The 19,353-nt window shown below is 38.2% G+C and overlaps 1 protein-coding gene across 3 annotated transcripts in view; it reads right to left on the bottom strand.

Moving 5' to 3' along the window:
* CNTNAP5 (contactin associated protein family member 5) overlaps nt 1-19,353 on the bottom strand; it is an 801,428-nt gene that overhangs the window by 729,930 nt on the left and 52,145 nt on the right. The gene's annotated exons all lie outside the window — the stretch shown is intronic.

Here is a 19,353-nt window from a genome sequence, read left to right as displayed (position 1 = left end):
CTTCATATGCTCTGGTTATTAGTAGTAATGGGTCATGTTTGGATAGCAGAGAAGTGTAATGACAGTCCAGCCAGAGAAAAAATGTGGATAAATAAAAAGATCTGGCTTATTTGAGTTACAGAGAAGAAAACATTTCATGCAGACTAGTGAATACAGTTCCCCAAACAGCATATTGGAATGAATAGTACATGCTTCCTATGGTTGAAAAGAATAGGTTAATCATGGAGACAGACAGGTGAGGGTCACGGAGGAATTTATGTTAGGGAGCATGAAAGAAATAGGCTTGGAAATGGTGTCTAGACCCCCAAAGGAATGGTTCCCAATTAACATGCAACAGAATTGACAAAATCAGTAAAAAGAACCCAGTGGAAGTTTTTGCAGGAGAGTGATGAAATCAAACTCCGTTTTCTCATGCATAACTCTTGCCCAAAGGGAATTCTTTTTCATTCTTTTGTCAGGGTCCCCCATGGCCCACACAAATGTGTTTTGATGGGTCGATATGAAATGGGTCAAAATTAAGACCAAGTAGGTAGGATACTCATCTCAACCCAAATGGTAACTAAACACAATTAGTGAAAGTCGAATGACTCACAGGATAGGGGGAATGTATGGGAGTGATATAATGGAATAGAAGAAAATGAGGTACAAATACTTCAATCACACGTAGGTTGATGTTGACAGGAAAATACCAGTGTAACTTTTGAGATCAGGGTGGGAAAATGCTCAGAGAAGCACTGTGAAGGATCCTAACATGTAGGGTTTGAGAGCAGTTTGGGACGGGTGGATTCAGCTTTGAATCTCTGCCCATTGCACAACCTTGGGCAGTTACTATTTTCCTATCTAAGCCTCAATTTTTCCATCTGGAGAATGGGACTGGTGTGTTTAAGTTTGTTTCAAGGTTAAAAAAAATAAAATAAAAAAGACTGAAAAATGTTTACCATAATGACTATCGTTCAGTGGGCATTCAGTAAATAAATGCTGAGAAAACTAAAAATAAAGAGGGAAAAACAGATGCACATGAAAGTGAAAACAAATGACAAGTTAAAAAAAAAAAACCCAAAATATGATTTTCTCCTCGATGGAAGGCAGCAGAAGAGAGATTCATTCATGACTCATTCGGAAACAAGGAACCCTGTATCCAATATGTTCAGGCACTCTCCTGTGGAAACGGGGACACTGAGATCTGCCCTCATCCTTAAAAGCAGCTCACACGTCAGGGAAAGACCAGACAGCTAATGTGGCAATTGCACTGATGCATTTTAACAATAGGATTGTGGAGGAGGAGGGTAGTATCTACCTGGCTAATTAGCCTTGTGGCCCTTGATGGGTTCATTTACCCCGTCAAATCCCATAGTTCCACGTGAATCCCTGGTGAGGCCACCATCTTATTGGTGGGCAATGTCAATCCTAAAGGGGTGCCCACTAGAGCTTGTGCCCACATTTCACTCCCAAACTGGCCCCTCACTGTGTACCTCCTTGTTCCTGGAACTATGTCCTCTTTGAGGCTCCCATCATTTCCCTCCTACGGTGGGAAGAAAAAGAGCAGCCCTTGTCAACATCCCATGCCTCCATTTATTTGGAATGCTTTATAATATATTGATTAAGAAAATAAAGCTTTGGATCCATCTGCAAGAACACTGTTGTAATAAAGGTACAAATCTATCCTGTAACCAATGTGGGGGATGCCCCCTCAGCTGAGGCACGTTGCACACTGTGAAACTGACACCATACCAACAGCCTTGGTAGATATCACTATTCCTATTTTCAGAGAGGGAAATAGGGTTTGTCTAGATGAATAGAATTGTCCCAAATCGTGTGAGTTTTTAAAATGACGGAGCAGACATTACATTCACGTAGGCCTGACTCAAAGCCCCTGCTCCCTCCACTCTGTGAAATGCCGATTGCCCAAAGCAGCCTTCTGGGGACCACTTCTGCTATTCTCTGCAAAGGGTGAACACTTAAGAGTTTTCAGTTTAGACCATCCCCTCTAATAACTCACCAGCCTTCTCTGATTCATTGTATGGAAGCACTTCTAATTCATGAGGCATTCCCTCTCTTTAGTCTGTGTTTCAAAACTCATTATTCAACATTTATCTACACCAAACTGTATTTGCCATCCATTAGCTCTCTGCTAGCCTGAGGTGCCCAAATGAGCAAAATTCTCCTCCATCAGAATGCACTGCACCTCATTATTTGTTGTTCCCCATAATTTAGTGGCATCTGCAAATTTCCAAGCTTGGTTTTGAACGTTGGAGCTGTGATGTCAGTAATACAAATCATGTACGATAATGCTGAGCTGAAACAAACATCTTTATTTTCACCCCCATCGAGCTGGCATATAAATGTAATGCAATTATTATTGTGGTCCATATCCCATGAGCTATTTCCTTATCTTATACCAGAGTACAAAGATTAGACAGTGTGAGAATGTGAAGCCCAAACTAGACATTTCGCAAGATGAAATACCAACAGTGGCTTTGTGGGGCTTTGACTTTTACAATGTCAAATGTTCTTTCATTTTTAACGTGACTATGGGTGTGCATTCCCCCTAGAAGGAAAAGAATCCTTCCTCTCCTCCACTAACCTGAACATCTACTGACTAATCATTCATATTCAGGCATTTACAGAGAATCATCAAGCATTCATCTGATACCAAATCAGTACTGAGCTGCAGACGCTTAAATAATCATCACTCCCTCAAAATGCAAGTCAGAATTCTACAGTGAGTAATCATAATAGGTACCATTTCTTGAACAGTGATCCCATGCTAGGCTTGACTATTTACTTTTCCTTACCACAAGCATTAGGGTAGCTATTCTTATTTCTCATGTCACAGATAAGGCCATAGAGGAGGAGAAAGGTCAAGGTACTTGCTGAAACCACATAGCAAGAATACACCAGAATCGGATTTCAACACAGGCTTGCCTAATTCCACAGGCCATGGTCCGCTCAATTAAAAAAAAAAATCAGCCTCTTATGTGGTAATAATTATGAAATAAAAAACATGAACAAAATGAAGAAGATCTTGTAAAATCCAGCCATTGACATAAGCTGGATTTTTGCTGTGCTGGAAGGCCTCCCTTCCCTAATCCTTTTCCCACTTGCTGACAAGGATTATGTTGGCAAGAGATGATGCCCTCCATTCTACGTGTGGAAATTAAGTTACACTGTGAACACCCCGGAATTATCACAAAAGACTGTTGGAGGACCAGGTGTTTAATGGGAAAAGAGGGATACTGACTACCCCCAAAGAAGTGAGTGTATGTTGTGGACACGGTAAATTAAAGTCAAATCCCCATTACTCCCCTTCTTTAATAGGGGGGATAATTAAATGTACAAGCATGAAAATACTTCAATGAATAGTGCTCTCTACAATTATAAGCTGATCACTAGCTCCTATCTTGTTTGCCACTGTATTCCCAGACCCCTAAATGTGCTCACCAAATACGCACTGAAGGAGTGACTATCCCCTATTATCATTTCCAGCCTGTTTGCATGGTGTAACTTGAGGTGTAGCTCTTAGGGAAACTGCAAGACACCCAGATGTGGAAGGCAAATTAAGGACTATGGTTCCAAGAAGGAGCAGATGGGGTAAAGCAGTGCTTAGAAAATGAGAGCTCAGAGGACAGAGAGGCTCTGAAATGGTGAGTACCTTGGGTTAGGATGAGGGATTTTGCATGCACCTAGCTTGAGAAAGCAGAACAAAGAAAGGAATAAGCCAACGTCCCCTGAGGAGGAAGCAGGCCAGGGAAAGAGGAGGAGACTGTGTGTGTTCATGGAAAAGACTCAGGAGGAAGAGCTCAGATGCTTCCAGATGTGCATGTTGTCCTACCAACCTAAGACTGGCCTTCGTCTCATCAGACGGCAACATGATGGACCGTCAACTGGACTAGGTGAAAACTTACATAAATGTTGTCTTGAAGCATTGAAAATCCTCAGCCACATTGGAAAGAGGTGGACATCAGGGCAGAGTGGACAAGAAATCCAGTAACATTATGTACCTACTATGTACGGAGCGTTTGGTAATTTGCATGAAATCTATGTGTGGCAGTGAAGCCTCTGCCATGTAAGAATTGCTTTGATGTGGAAGGCTTCGGTGGGGCCCAGATTGTATTATCCTTCTTCTTCCACTTTGGAGCTGGTCTTTCTGATGGGGTCTGGCTCCTAGAGTCTTCAGCCCACAAGGAGAGTGAGACAGGCTTAGGTCACACTGCCAACAGGGGTGGGAGGATGCTCTTGTGGCCACGACCTGCCCCACTTTCCTTCTCCTCATTATCTCAAACCTTAGAGCTACAGTGAGACTAGAGGTCAGAGGGCAGGGAGGTCTATTCCCTGCAGCTGTCAGACCTAGAAGTTAGGGCTGACACTGATGTCTGGTTAGAGGTTAGAATTCAGGCTTCTTAAAATGCTAGTCAAAGTCTGAGAATCCCTACTCTCAAATCGTGGAGACAAAAGAAATGGGGTTCCCCAGAATCTGAGCAACCCCCCAGGTTCCTACAGTTCTATCCAGCTTAGTTGGGCAGCCTGGGTCACTCTGTCCCATAGTGTACTCTTCATGTGCAGCTCCTGGGGGAATTGCTTCTCAAATCTCAAAACTAGGAAAATGTGTGTTGCAACCAACAATTGATTCTTTTTAATCTTTTGGACACAGGCTTTTGTGACTAACATGAATCTTACTCTGCAGTAAGTACTTAGCCGTTCAAGGCAAAATTTACAACCTACTGCTAATCATTTTCTTGGCATTATTATTCCTTATTTTATTTTGTGCCTCGTGTGATTGCTTCAATTTTTTTTTAATTATTGTCGGTTATTTGTGCTTTTGTATACAACTTCAAATACTCTGTGGACTAAGGCAATGAATAATTATATACAGAAATGATTAATGAGGACAGGCACAGGAGGGGAGAAACAAGCCTGTTGTCCCAATCTCCAATGGCCCTTTAAGTGGCCCTACTTGGACTTTAAATAGGTAAGTAACTATTTCCACAATTGGCAAGTATCCAAGATACTGAACCATGGTAAGAAGGAAATATTGATGAGGAGACCTTGGGTCTAGCCCAGCTCTGTCAGTCTCTAGCCAGGTGACCCCTGGGCACCTCACTAAACCTGTGTGTTTCTTTGTCACCTCACCTATAAAATTAAATGTTTCAACTAGCTCAGAGTTGGCAAACTATAGCTTTGGGGCCAAATTTGGCTCATGCACTATTTGTACATCCTATAAGCTAGAATGATTTTTTAAGATTTCAAAGAATTCTTTCAATTTTTTTTAAGTTTTTAAAATAATTATTAAAGAAAAGGAAGGAGGGGCACCTGGGTGGCTCAGTCAGTTGGGCATCTAGCTCTTGATTTCGGCTCAGGTCATGATCTCATGGTTCATGGGTTCAAGCCCCATGTTGGGCTCTGTGCTGACAGTGCAGAACCTGCTTGGTAGTCTCTCTCTCTCCCTCTCTCTCTCTGCCCCTCTGCCTCCCCCACAAAAAAGAAAAGGAAGGAGAAGTTGGAGGAGGAAGGGGAGGAGAATGGGTAACAGTGAGGATACATAGCCCACGAAGCCTAGAGTATTTACTATCTGGCCCTTTATGGAGTTTGCCAACCCCTGGGCTAGCTGATGCCTATAGTTTCTTCAAGTCCTCAGTTTCCTCCACAATTCTATAACCCAAATAAATCCCTTCACCTTGCTGTACCTTAGTTTATTCCCCTGTATAATATAGTCTAGCATTGCAATAGGATGATTATAAAGCCCAGAGATTGTGGGGAAGAAAAACAAAACAAAAAAAAAACAAAAAAAGGAGGAGGTGTTCAGAAAGCATAACATGATAAAAAATATAAGAGGGCATCGTAAGCAATATAGAGACTATTATCCATTTAATTTCAAAAGGGCACCAGCCCAGCCCAGATTGATGCAGAAAAGGCACAGAAGCCATGGGCACGCCATATGCAAAACACAAGTCTCCACATTCCCCGGGGATTTGGGGTAGAATGTACTGGATCTACACTGGGTTTTCAGCAGAAGCCATGTGCAGTATCACAGGCACAGACAGCTCCATGCTGCTCTCACCTGAGAATCTTAGGGCACAGAGGCTGTCACCTGACTTCATGTGTAGGATCCCTGATCTACCTTAGGGTCCACATCAAGTGTCTCCCTCCACAAACACATGGTGGTTCCCTCCACAAACAAGTATCAGGGCTCCCAAGTCACACTCATCTTCTGCCGACTCTTCTGTGTTTCTTCTCCCTGTGAAAGGCAGGCCCTACCATCCATCCAAAGATATAAGCTTGCAGTTGTCGGGAGCCTGTTCTGGGCCAGGTGCTTTACATATTTTATTTCACTTAATTCTGGTAGGAACCCTGTGGAGTGGGTCTTATATTCTCATTTTAATGATAACCATTAAGAGGTTCAGAATGGTAATAACACCCCCAGATCACAAACTACTACGTGGTGACATCACAACAGGCTCCTTCCCTACCGCGTGCTTCGCCTGCTCTGACATCCAGGCAGGTGTGAGCTACACAAGTCATTTCGATCCTCCCCTCACATTCAGTCACTCACCCAGACCTGGGGGGCAACCCTTCTTGGCACCGATTCCTCCCTTCCCTCTGAATCCAGGCCTGGATCAACTGTCCCTGCCCCTAGTTGTTCATCCTCCCTGGGACTATGCCTTTTTTCTGATCCATTCTGCCCCAACTGCAAGGTTAGCCTCTGAAGGATACCATCATTACACTAGTCTGTTGATCAAAAGTCCCCGATGTCCTTCTAGTTCTCCTCCCATCACGTCCAACTTGCAGACCTCTGTTCATCACCTGACTACCCCAGGGGAGGCCTCATTCACTTCCCATGCATTTCTGTCCAGGTCTGGTCTTCCCTGTTAGGAGGAACTCTTTGTGCCTCTGGCCAGCCCTCCATCTTGTCTTCTCTTCTCCATGCATTCAAACCCTACACACCTTAATGTCCACACTCCCTCCACACAGACTCCTTCTCTTCCCTATTCTGCTCATTCTTCTCCTCTTAATTTCTAAAACACATATTATTCATTACACTCTCACTGGTTATTCAGCTCAATGGGCTTGATGTGTTCTGGAGAGAACACATTTTATTTCAAACCTCATTTGAATCCTACGTTTTCAGTTAATGTATAGCATTAAGCGAGTTATTCAGCTTCCCAAAGTCTCTGATTTCTCATATGGATAAAAGGAGACTGATCATATCCATTCCAAAGGTTTTTTCTGAGGGTTAACATTTAAAGTGCCATGAATCATGGCTAATAGATACTAGGCAATTAAAGCATTCTTCCTTTTTAGGCTACCACTGTGTTTATATTACACACTCTACAAAACCCAGTGCTATTTCCAGTCTTGCCCCACCCCCTTCATTTTTTTCATCAATAGAAACTATGTATTTCAACTGCAACGTGAATACCATGGAAGAAAGGACCACATGTTACATTTCTTCTTTCATTACTCTAGCCTTTGGGATTTTGTTGAACATACAGGAACTAATAAATAAAATATTTGATATTGATTAAGTAGAATCTACTAGATAATGGGGGATATCAGTGGCTTTACCTTCAACCCAATGTAATCAATATAATCCTATGAGAAAATTTACCCTCAGGCAGTGCTTTGCAAGTTTTCTTATTCAAATTGTTATTGGAAGGAAACAAATATTCTCATCAAAAGTAACTTTTAGAGAAATATTAGATACCAATTAGAGCATGATGGGACTGATTATTTGTTTAATTTTATAATCATCTCCAGTTATTTTTTAGTGTAGGCAGGATATTTTTAACAACATAAAATAATCAAGAAATACTTTTTCACAAATACAAGATGATTGTTTGGGCTGATCATACCTTCTTTGCCTTATCCATACTTTCACTCAATATTGTGTCTTCAGGCCCTACCGCGTAATGAACAGTATAGGTGCTAGGACTATAAAGATGAAACGTTTGGGTTTTCTCTCAACGACCCCACTCTTAGTGGGAAATAGAGTCACAGCAGTATGAGGCGACTGTCATAATGGTATGTGTGCAAATGTCACTCTCAGAATGGTTCATAGCCTAGAGGCTAAGATTGGAAGGATGACCATGAATGGACTCAACGGCTGCAATAAGGCAGGGCCAGAACATTCCAGGAAGCCAATGCCTTTGTAAACACTCTATCATCTCCTTAGAGCTGAGCTCAACTAAGCTGTACTCAATTCAATAATTGAATTAATGGATTAATTCATTGTCTTTTTATTATAGCAGAAGGTGCACCCTGGAGCAAGGAGATCTAGATTAGGAAACTTATATTTTGAACCTAAACATTTACCCCTTTGGGTAAATGAAATTACCTTTTGGGATTTTTATTCTCAAATTATATCATTTTGATTAATAATTCCTCATCTGCTGGGGTGCCTGGGTGGCTCAGTCAGTTAAGCCCGACTCTTGCTTTCTGCTCACGTCATGATCTCATAGTTCGTGGGTTCATGGGCTGACAGTGCAGAGCCTGCTTGGGATTCTCTCTCTCCCTCTCTCTCTTCCCTCCCCTGCTTGCACATTCTCTCTCTCTCTCTCAAAATAAATAAATGAACTTAAAAACATACTAGCTCCACAAATTTACAAAAAAAATAATAAAAAATTCCGTCTCTGACTTTACAAACTTATTATAACACTTGGGAACAATTTTTACTAAACTGCTTTACAAAGCTTTTGCTACTCTGAAGACATTAGAGCACTGAAGGAGGCCAGTGGAACCTGAGTTCTTAAGCTTTGTGGAACCTGAATACTTGGGGAACACGAAAAGTGTAGGGGAAAGATGAAATGAGACGAAGTCAAATACTTGGGGTATAGTATCCAACAAATTTTTGTTTTCTCCTTTTGTGCCTAACAAAGACTGAGGGTCTTCAGCTTCTAAGAAGATGGAGGAGACATACTTTTCCCTACTCCTCTCACTAAGTACAAGGGAAAATTCTGGACATTATAATTAAAACAATCCTACAAAGACTCAGAGTTGTAGAGGATAAAAAAAAAAAAGACCAGCTCAAAACCTAAGACCAAAGGAAGGACACAGTGGTGAGTGCCCTGAGATTTCTCTTTGTCTCACATATCTCAGACATGGAGGTGAAGAAGCTGGCCAGCTGGAAATGCCTATAGGGGTAGACAAAATAATGTCCCAACAGAAGTTGTTTCTCTTAGGCAAAGGACTAGGGAAAGAGCAACCCAGCAAGTCAGAAAACTTATAGACAATAACTGCTTTGCTCTGGCCAAACACCACAGGAAAAAACCATGGCCCCATTTCTCCCTATGCAAAGGCTAAATGAAAAAACTATACTTAAATCTTCTTCAGACTGTGATGAGGCACCGGGTGGTATCAAAGAAGACCAAGTAGGGAACTAAGACTTAAGACTTTTATCCCCATGGCAGGAAGCAGTTTTCCACCCACAGTTTCAGTGGAGACCACTCGGGGAGCCAGAATTCTGACTCCCACCTAGCAGTAAGGAGGGGCCCTCCAGTCTGCTGCCAGTGGAAGTTGAGTAGGGAACCTTGGTTTCTCCATTCACATGAGATGGTGCTCCTCCCTTTGATTGATGAAACAGTGTCACAAAAAGCCACTTAAAATGGAAGATTTAAAAATGATCCAGAGTGATATAATATAATATAAAAACATCTAAGTTTAAATTGAAAATCACTCATTTTACCAAGAACTAAGAAGATCTTAAAATGAATTTTTAAAAAATAGATGCCACACCAAGATGTTATATATCAGAATTATCTGGCAAATATTTAAAAGCAGCCATGATGAAAATGCTTCAGTGATCAATAATGAACACATGTTAAACAAATGAAAACTTAGAAGGCTTCAGCAAAAAAAAAGTATCAACAAATAAATGGAAGAGAGAAAAATAACCAAATGAAAATATTAAATCTGAACAACTCAATACTGAAATAAAAAATTTCAGTGGATAGCCTCAACAGCAAAAGAAAAGAGACAGAGGAAAGAATTAGAAAATTGGAAGACAGAACAGTAAAATGTACCCGATCAGACAAAAAAGAAAAAAAAAGAGCTTCAGTGACCTAGAGTCTATAATAAACATTTAACACTTGTGTCATCACAGTATCAGAAGAAAAGAAAGTAGGAGGGGCTGATAAAGAACTCAAAGAAATAATAGATGAAAAATTCCCAAATATGACAAAAGACATAAATCTACAGATTCAAAAAGCTGAGTAACCCTCAGATAGGATGGACTCAAAGAAATCCCTACCAAGACATATCATAATTAAACTTCCAAAAACCAAAGACAAAGACAAATTATTGAAAGAGCCAGAGAAGAATGACACCTTACCCATAAAGAAAAAACAATTTAGGTGACAGCATTTTATTCATCAGAAACCACAGAGGCCAGAAAATAAGTCGCCCAACATTTTTCACATGCTTAAGAAAAGAACTGCTAATCATAATCCTTAACCCAGCAAAAATATGCTTCAAGAAGGAGGAGGAAATAAAGAACCAAGAGTAAAGGAAAATGAAGATATTTTGTCACCAGTAGACCTACCCTAAAAGAATGGCTAGGCTATGATCTCTAAACAGAAAGAAAATAAGAGAAGGAACACTGGAACATTAGGGAGAAATAAAATAACACAGTAAGCAAAACTATGGATCAATTTAGTGGGTTCTCCTCCTCCTCAGTTACCTAAATTATTTATCTCTGTGGCAGGAAGCAGTTTTCCACCCACAGTTTCAGTGGAATCCACCTGGGGAGCCAGAGTTCTTATTCCTACCTAGCAGTAAAGAGGGGCCCTCCAGTCAGGTGTCAGTGGAAGTTGAGTAGGGAACCTTAGTTTGAATTTTGACAGTTGAAGCAAAAATCATAAGACCATCTGATGTGGTTCTAAATGTGCAGGAAATATTTAAAATAATTATATTACCAATTGAGGAAACTAAAGGGACTTAAAAGGAAGTGAGATTTCTGTGTTTCACTTACTCTGGTAAAATAAAATGACAACACCAGTAGACTCTGATAAATTAGTTATGTATAATATAATATCCAGAGCAACCACTAATAAAGCTATATAAAGAAATATACTCAAATGCACTAAGATAAATCACAACTGAATTCTAAAAAAGTGTTCAAGTAATCCACAGGAAGACATGGAAAAGTAAACAGAGAAGAGAAAAACAGAGATAACACACAGAAAACAAAATATGAAAAGTTAATCCCTAATATATTAATATTAAAATAAAACATAAATGGTTTAAATACACCAATTAAAAGACAGATTCTTAGGGTGGATTATAGACCATCATCAAACTATATTATAGCAAACATCAAACTGTTTACAAAACCTTACTATAACTATAGCAATATAGTCAGGTTGAAAATATAAATATACATACATTTTTTGTATGTATATATATACACATATACATATATATATGTAAATATAAGATATTTATAAAGAGAAATATAAAGATATATCATGAAAATATTAATCAGGAAAGGAAAACAGGAAGGCCTATATTAATATCAGATAAAGTACACTTTGGAGTAAAGAAAAGTGCTGCAACATGAGAAAGATATAAAATGATGATAAAATGGTCAATGCACCAAGAAAATATAGCATCATAAAAACGTATGTCACAAACAACAGAACTGAAAAATATGTGAAGCAAATACTATCAAAACTAAAGGAGATATAGACAAAACCACAGTCATAGTGGGTGATTTTAACACCATTGTCTAAATAACTCATGGAACAATGAGACAGAATATCAGCAAGGTTATAGAAGTCCACAACACCATCAATCAACAACAGCCAAATAAACATTCTTTTCAAGCCTCATCAAGATAGACTACATACTGCGTTATAAAGCAGACCTCAACAAATTTAAAAGAACTAAAATCAAATAGTGCTTGTTTTCTGACCACAATGGAATAGAACTAGTTGTCAATAACAGAAAGAAATATGAGAATCACCCAATACTTGGAAGCTATACAATATAGTCCTAAAGAATATTCCATAAGGTCAAAAAGGACATTTTGAAGACAATCAAAAACATATTGAACTGAGTGAAAGTAAAAATACAACATTTTGAAATTCATGGCATATGACTTAGAGGAAAATATAGAGGACTAACTACATGCTTCAGAAAAGAGTTCAAATCAATAATATAAGGTCCAAACTCAAGAACTTATAGAGTAAAGGAAGCACAAAAAGAAAGGGAAATAAATACTACCAACAACAGTAAAGAGCAGGAATCAAAGAAATTGAAAAAAAAAATAGAGAAAAACAATGAAGCAAAGAGCTAAGTCTTTGAAAAGATCAATGAAGCTGAGAACACTCTAACAAAACTGACAAAAAGAGAGAAGAACCAGTATCAGGAACAAACCTGGGTATCCTTACCGGTATCAAAAAGATAAGGGAATACCTTCTTTAAATCGTCCATGACATAAATTTGAAATTTTATAGAATGGTCACTTCCTAAAAACAAACAAACTACCACAACTCTACAAAATGAGATAATTTATTTGGATAATTCTATACCTATTAAGAAATGTGAATTCATAATTTTTAAAACTCCCCTGAAGAAGAAATCTTCAAACCTAGAGAGTTTCAATGAGAAGTTTTCAAGGGATTAAAAATGAATCAACCTCAATTTATACAATCTCTTCTGGAAAACATAGAAGAAAGGAACTCTTCACTATTCATTTTATATTAACTTTATATGGACATACATGAACATTTATATGAAGTCCCTACATAACAGTTGTTATATGTGTATTTAGATATATTTTCCTCGTGATTACAAATGCAAAAACCTTTAGGAAAAAATTTGCAAGTAGGATTCAGTGATATATAAAAACAACTGTACTCTATTATTCATTGGGGTTTTTCTGTTTGACCCTCAGGGATGTGAGGCTGGTTACATATTTGAAAATCAAACAAGATAAACTAACATATTAATAGGCTAAAGAAGAAAAATCACATAATAATATCAATCAAAGAAGTAAAAGCATTTAATAAAATTTATCACTCATGATAAAAACTCTCAGAAAATAAAAATAGAGAAGGACCTTTCTCAGCTTTGTAAACAGCATCTACAAAAATCTACAGGTAACATACCTAATGGTGAAAAACTGAATAATTTCACCCTAAGATGGGAAACAAAGCAAAAATGTCTATTTTCACTAATTTTGGTCAACATAATGCTGGAAATCATAGCCAGTGCAAAAAGGTAAGAAGCTACAAAAAATACTCTTAGCATTAATAACTGATTTCAATGAGATTACAGAATAAACATAAAAATATCAGCTGTATTTCTATATACTAGCAATTAACACATTAATTTAAATGAAAATAAAAATACAATACCATTAACAACCACTCAAAAATTATAAGTTACATCTGAATCTACCAAAACATGGACAAGAGTTCTATGCTGACAACTACAAAACAACAATGAAAGAAAGAATCAAAGGTCTATATAGAATGGAGAGACAGATATACAGTGTTCATGGATTGAAAGACTCAACATAGCACAGATGTCAAATCTCCCCAAATTTATTTATTTATATGCCATATATATATATATATATATATACACACACACACACACACACACACACATAGATATCAAAATTTCTATTAAATTACTAGCAAGTTTTAAGGTTTTTTTGGGGGGGTGGAACATATGGACAAGATTATTCTAAAAGTTATATAGAACAGCAAAGAAATCAGAATACCCAAAACAATTTTGAACACACACACACACACAAAGGAAAGAACAAAGTGGGAGGAATCAGTCTAGACAATTTCAAGACTTGTTATAGCAATGAAAACTCTATGACATTAGGGAAGCATAAACCCATAGATCAATGGAATAAAAAAAAGAACTCAGAAATATACCCATACATATATGCCCAAATGATTTTTGACAAAGGCTCAAAAGTAATTCAATGGAGGAAAGATTGTTTTTGAAACAAATAGTGCTAGAGAAATTGGACATAGAAAAAAAAAAAAAAACAAAAACAAAAGGAAACAAACTAAGCTTTATTAGATGCTCAGATGGTATATAAAAATTAACCCAGGGGCGCCTGGGTGGCTCAGTCGGTTAAGCGTCCGACTTCAGCTCAGGTCACGATCTCGCGGTCCGTGAGTTCGAGCCCCGCATCGGGCACTGGGCTGATGGCTCAGAGCCTGGAGCCTGCTTCTGATTCTGTGTCTCCCTCTCTCTCTGCCCCTCCCCCGTTCATGCTCTGTCTCTCTCTGTCTCAAAAATAAAAATAAATGTTAAAAAAAAATTTAAAAAATTAACCCAAAGCAGATCATAAATAAATTCACTTTAATTATTTATAAATAAATTTAAATGTAAGCAGAAAATTATAAAACGTCTAGAAAAATGTGGAAAATCATCAAAATTTAAGACTAAGAGTTCTTGGACTTTACATCAAAAGCATAATTCATAAAGATAAATTTGACTTCATCCAAATTTAAAACTTCTGCTCTACAAAAATGACCCATTTGTGGTTTTTAAGCAAATTACTGAATAAGAGAAAATATTTTCAAACCACATATCCAACAAAGGAATAGCATCTAGAACGCACTACTAATTTTCAAAAGTCAATTGTCAGTAAACCAATTACAATTGAGCAAGACATAAAGAGAAATTTCACCAAACAAGACGTTCAAATAGCAAATAAGCACATGAAAGATGTTCAATCAACATCATAAGGCAGTAGGGGAAGGTTGCTTAAAACCGCAATGAGATCTTTGGGGCGCCTGGGTGGCTCAGTCGGTTAAGCGTCCGACTTCGGCTCAGGTCACGATCTCATGGTCTGTGAGTTCGAGCCCCGCGTCGGGCTCTGGGCTGATGGCTCAGAGCCTGGAGCCTGCTTCTGATTCTGTGTCTCCCTCTCTCTCTGCCCCTCCCCCGTTCATGCTCTGTCTCTCTCTGTCTCAAAAATAAATAAACGTTAAAAAAAAATTAAAAAAAAAAAAACCACAATGAGATCTCAGTATCGAACCATCAGAATGCCTAGAATAAAAAGTAGTGACAACCTCAAATGCTTTCAAGGATGTGGAAAAATTGGACCATTCATACGTTGCTGGTGGGAACATAAATGATAAAGACATCTGGAATAGAGTTTGGCAGTATTTTCGAAAAGTAAATATGTCACTATCATATGGCCCATGTACAGGATATTCATCTCAAATAAATTTTAAAAAATTATGTTCATACAAAAATGTACACATGACTTTCATATCATCTGTATTTGAAATAGCCCCAAACCAGAAATAACCTAATCCTCCTTTCACAGGTGAATAGTAAAAAAATAAATAAATAAACTATGGTGTGTCCATACCATATAAAACTACCCAGCAATGAAAAAGGAAGAATTATTGATAAAAGCTAATCCCAACATGTGCATACTGTATGATTTCATTTACATGCCACGGTTGATATGACACAAATTACTGGAATGCAGGTTTTAGTGGTTGCCAGGAGGTAAGGAGAAATTCAAGTTGGGAGGAAATTTACTAGAACCGGGTGATATGAGTAATCCTTGTGGTGATAAAAATTTTCTATATTTTGATTGTATTAATGTCATTATCCTGATTGTGAGGTTGTATCATTTTGCAAGATGTTACCATTGTGATAAACTGATAAAAGGTACATAGGATCTCTGTTTTATTTCTTACAACTGCATGTGAATCTATAGCCATCTCAGAATGTAAAAAAGTGAGTTAAAATGTTTGATGGGTGGGACATTTACCTTATGCGTGTCCTCCTTGGAAAGAAGTACATTTACTAATGCAATCCCCTATCAGAGAAGCACAAAGAGAAACTCACTGCAACTGTAAGAAATTCCACTGATTCCTTTACAGTTTGAGGAAGAGTCCCTCTGGTTTGCGGCACAGGAAAAGGAAGCTATAGTGGAATGCTTATATTTTCCAGAGACAAGTCATAAATTAACACCTTACAGAAGCTTCCACATTTTAAAAGCTATTTTGACAAACCATAGAGCATCTAAAAAAGGTTGATAGAATGGAGAGCAGTCAGGAAATCATTTCATATGAGGAGTAGTTAAGTTATGGAAATTCAGCCTGGAGAGGAGAAATGTTAACAGGTACATGCATTTGAAGGGCTGTTCGGCAATAAAAATAAGAGCTTATTTCTTCTTACGTATAAAATGTGTTTCCCAAAGGGTGGTTCACACAGATTATTTGACCTAACATACTTCATGTTAATTATTATGCTCTCCTTTGTATATGTATCACAAAAACGAAAATAGTACATCTAGTAATACAAAGTTTCACTTATAATAGGATATATACATTCTCTATTAAAAACATGTCTAGTTTTAAGAGTACATTTTTTAAAAAAGAAAACTGTAACTAAATAAGTGTACCGGTGACTGACAATTTTGAAGACTGTTTATGAAGGCTACTGTGGGTATTCACTAGAGACCAATGCCTATGTATCAGTTTAAGTCTTCAGTCAGATCTAACAAAATGCATTGAAGATGTTAGAAGAAGGGTTCTGGGGTGCTTGGGTGGCTCAGTCGGTTGAGTGTCTGACTTCGGCTCAGGTCATGATCTCACGTTTAATGGATTTGAGCCCCGCGTCGGGCTCTGTGCTGACAGCTCAGAGCCTGGAGCCTGTTTTGGATTCTGTGTCTCCCTCTCTCTCTGCCCCTCCCCGACTCGGGTTCTGTTTCCCTCTGTCTGAAAAATAAATAAACATAAAAAAAAGGAAGAAGAAGAAGGGTTCTTACCACAGTTGACAATCTGGAAAAAGTGATCCCTTAGAACCTTTCCTGACATTTCAGGATCTTAGGATCCATGATTTTCTGAGGATGGTTTTGGAGGACCCATGGAAATCAGCTTAATGTATAATCATGGCAGATGTAGTAAAAATAATTGTAATGATATTATTTCAACCTTAGAAAGAGCAATCAGCAAATTCAATTCTCAAAATTGCATATCTTTTGATCCAATGTTACTTTCTAGGAACAGTTTTTACACAACGGATTTGGGGACTCTCTCACAGTTTCCTACACAATTGGTCCAGTGCAATTGGGAAACTGCTTTTATTTTATTTATTTTAATTTATTTTAATTTATTATTTTGAGGGAGAGAGGGGGAGAGAGAGAGAGACAGACAGAGAAAGAGATAGCAGAAGAGGGGCAGAGAGAGAGAGGGGGAGACAGAGAATCCCAAGCAGGCTCTGAGCTATCAGCACAGAGCCTGACACGGAGCTTAATCTCACAAAGATCATGATCTGAGCTGAAATCAAGAGTCAGATGCTTAAATGACTGAGCCACCCAGGTGCCCTAGGAAATGACTTTAAGTAATCTCCCAGATGAATTGAATGTGCACTCTATTCAGGAATGATTACTCTAGATTACAAAAACAGAGCACATCCACATTCATTCAAGGTTACAGTTAGGAAGCCCAGGATATAGTGTTCTTTCTGAGCTAGAAACTATAATTCTGTTTCAGCTTATGGCAATTTAAGAGTTATTTGTTTATACTGTAAGACTCTTTATGGCATAGGACATATTAGGCAGATTATTTATCCTCCAGGATACCAGAAAAATACATATATTTGAAAGGAGTTTAGCTTACTAATGTAAAATGTTTACAATAACTTTCTTAAGGTATTCATGGTTTAAATTAATAAACCCTGTGTATATAGAGCTATAACATTTGCCAGTGAGGAGCAATGGAGAGAGAATACATTGAAAATTGCAGGAAATTTTTATTTTAATTCTATCTCAATAATAAGTCTGTCCAAACACTTCAAAATATTGGTGATTTTCATTTCCCTTGTTCCATACTGAACAAAGATTGCACATATACTTTATGGATTGATTGAACATTTGCAATAATAACAACATTTACCTATTGGTCTTAATGTGCCAGACACTGTTCTCACTATTTTACATATAATAATCCATTTATTCTCCTCAACAGCCCTTAAGGTTGGTAATATTTACAAATAGGAAGTCTAAGACATGTCCAGCTAATGTGTAGTGATGCTGGGAATTGACCGCAGGCGTCTCAACATCATTGAGCATCTAAGTAATGACTTCCAAAGTTTCTTATCCAGGATAAGTTACAAGTTATATGAAATAAGTTCTCCATGGAAACCTAACACACACACACACACACACACACACACACACACACACACACACACAATGGAAACACTTTTGAAGTGACAGAAGCCATGCAATATTTTTCTCATCTATTTCATTTTTAAAATTCTAGTCAAGGCCCATGAAACTAATTTCACAACTCATCAATATATTGCAATCCACTTCTTGAAATAAAATGAACAGTGCACTATCCTTGCTAAGTAGGAAATTAGGAGTTGCAAAAGAAAAAAAAAAAAGGATGAAGAGCCTATGTCCAAGTGCCGAAGTTATAGGAGACTGAGAGGGTGATGAATGGTGCACAGGGCAAGCCACTGCAGTACGCCCAAGTTGCTACTAAAGAGAGCAGAGTGTTTAGAGCTTCCATACAAACATAAAGTGCTTATCATTTATGGAAGCAATAGGGTATGATGGGAAGAACATGTGTGTTGGATCCAAGAAAACTGAAGCCTGGATCTGCCAATTACTATCTAAGGGCTAGTAATCAGGCAAATAATCTCTCTGAGATCTTGGTGTTCTTCTGAAATAATGTAGCAGATGTTTTGCTGCTGGAAATCATATACCCTTATCCTACTTATCAACCACAACCACAGTGGACAGACTCATCTAAGCTGACTTACACTGAGGGAGTCTCATCTCCAAGCCCAGCCTTGTGTCTTTTCCAGAGGTTTTGGATCTCCTACATGTTAGGAGGAATTAATGCCCAAGGAGGCAATCTTCAACCAGTGTAATCCCTAACTTTATGTTTTCAGAACAGAAAAGTAGAAAACTATTCTCTACCCTTCCCAGAGATCCCACAGAATTGAGTCCCCACTGCCTACAGAAGCTACCAGGCCATTGCCCTTTATGGTGACTTCACCTTCTCTTCTGTATTACTCTCTCCACCTTTTTATTCATACTTCCTGGGATCATCTCCCAAATAAACTACCTGCACCCAAAGTCTTGTCTCAGTCTCTACCATCAGTGTAACATGAATTAAGAGGAACAAAACAGATTTAATAGTGGCTTTGAGGACTCCATAACAGAAGTATATTCTATCTCTAGTGGAGTACCAAGTACATATCAAATCATCGATCAAATATAAATTGTTCTTAGTTGAAGACTCTGTCACAGTATGGAAAGTAAAATCAATGTGTTTGAACCCAAAAGTAATTTGAAACTAAGAACAAATGTCCTAATGCTAGTAAGTAAATTAAAATTTGAGTCCAGGCCAA

This window comes from Panthera pardus, unplaced genomic scaffold (assembly GCF_024362965.1).
Source record: "Panthera pardus isolate Hobbes unplaced genomic scaffold, ASM2436296v1 HiC_scaffold_10, whole genome shotgun sequence".
NCBI lineage: Eukaryota > Metazoa > Chordata > Mammalia > Carnivora > Felidae > Panthera > Panthera pardus.
Note: the sequence above shows the minus strand (reverse complement) of the source record. Positions and strands in the feature narration are given on the sequence as shown.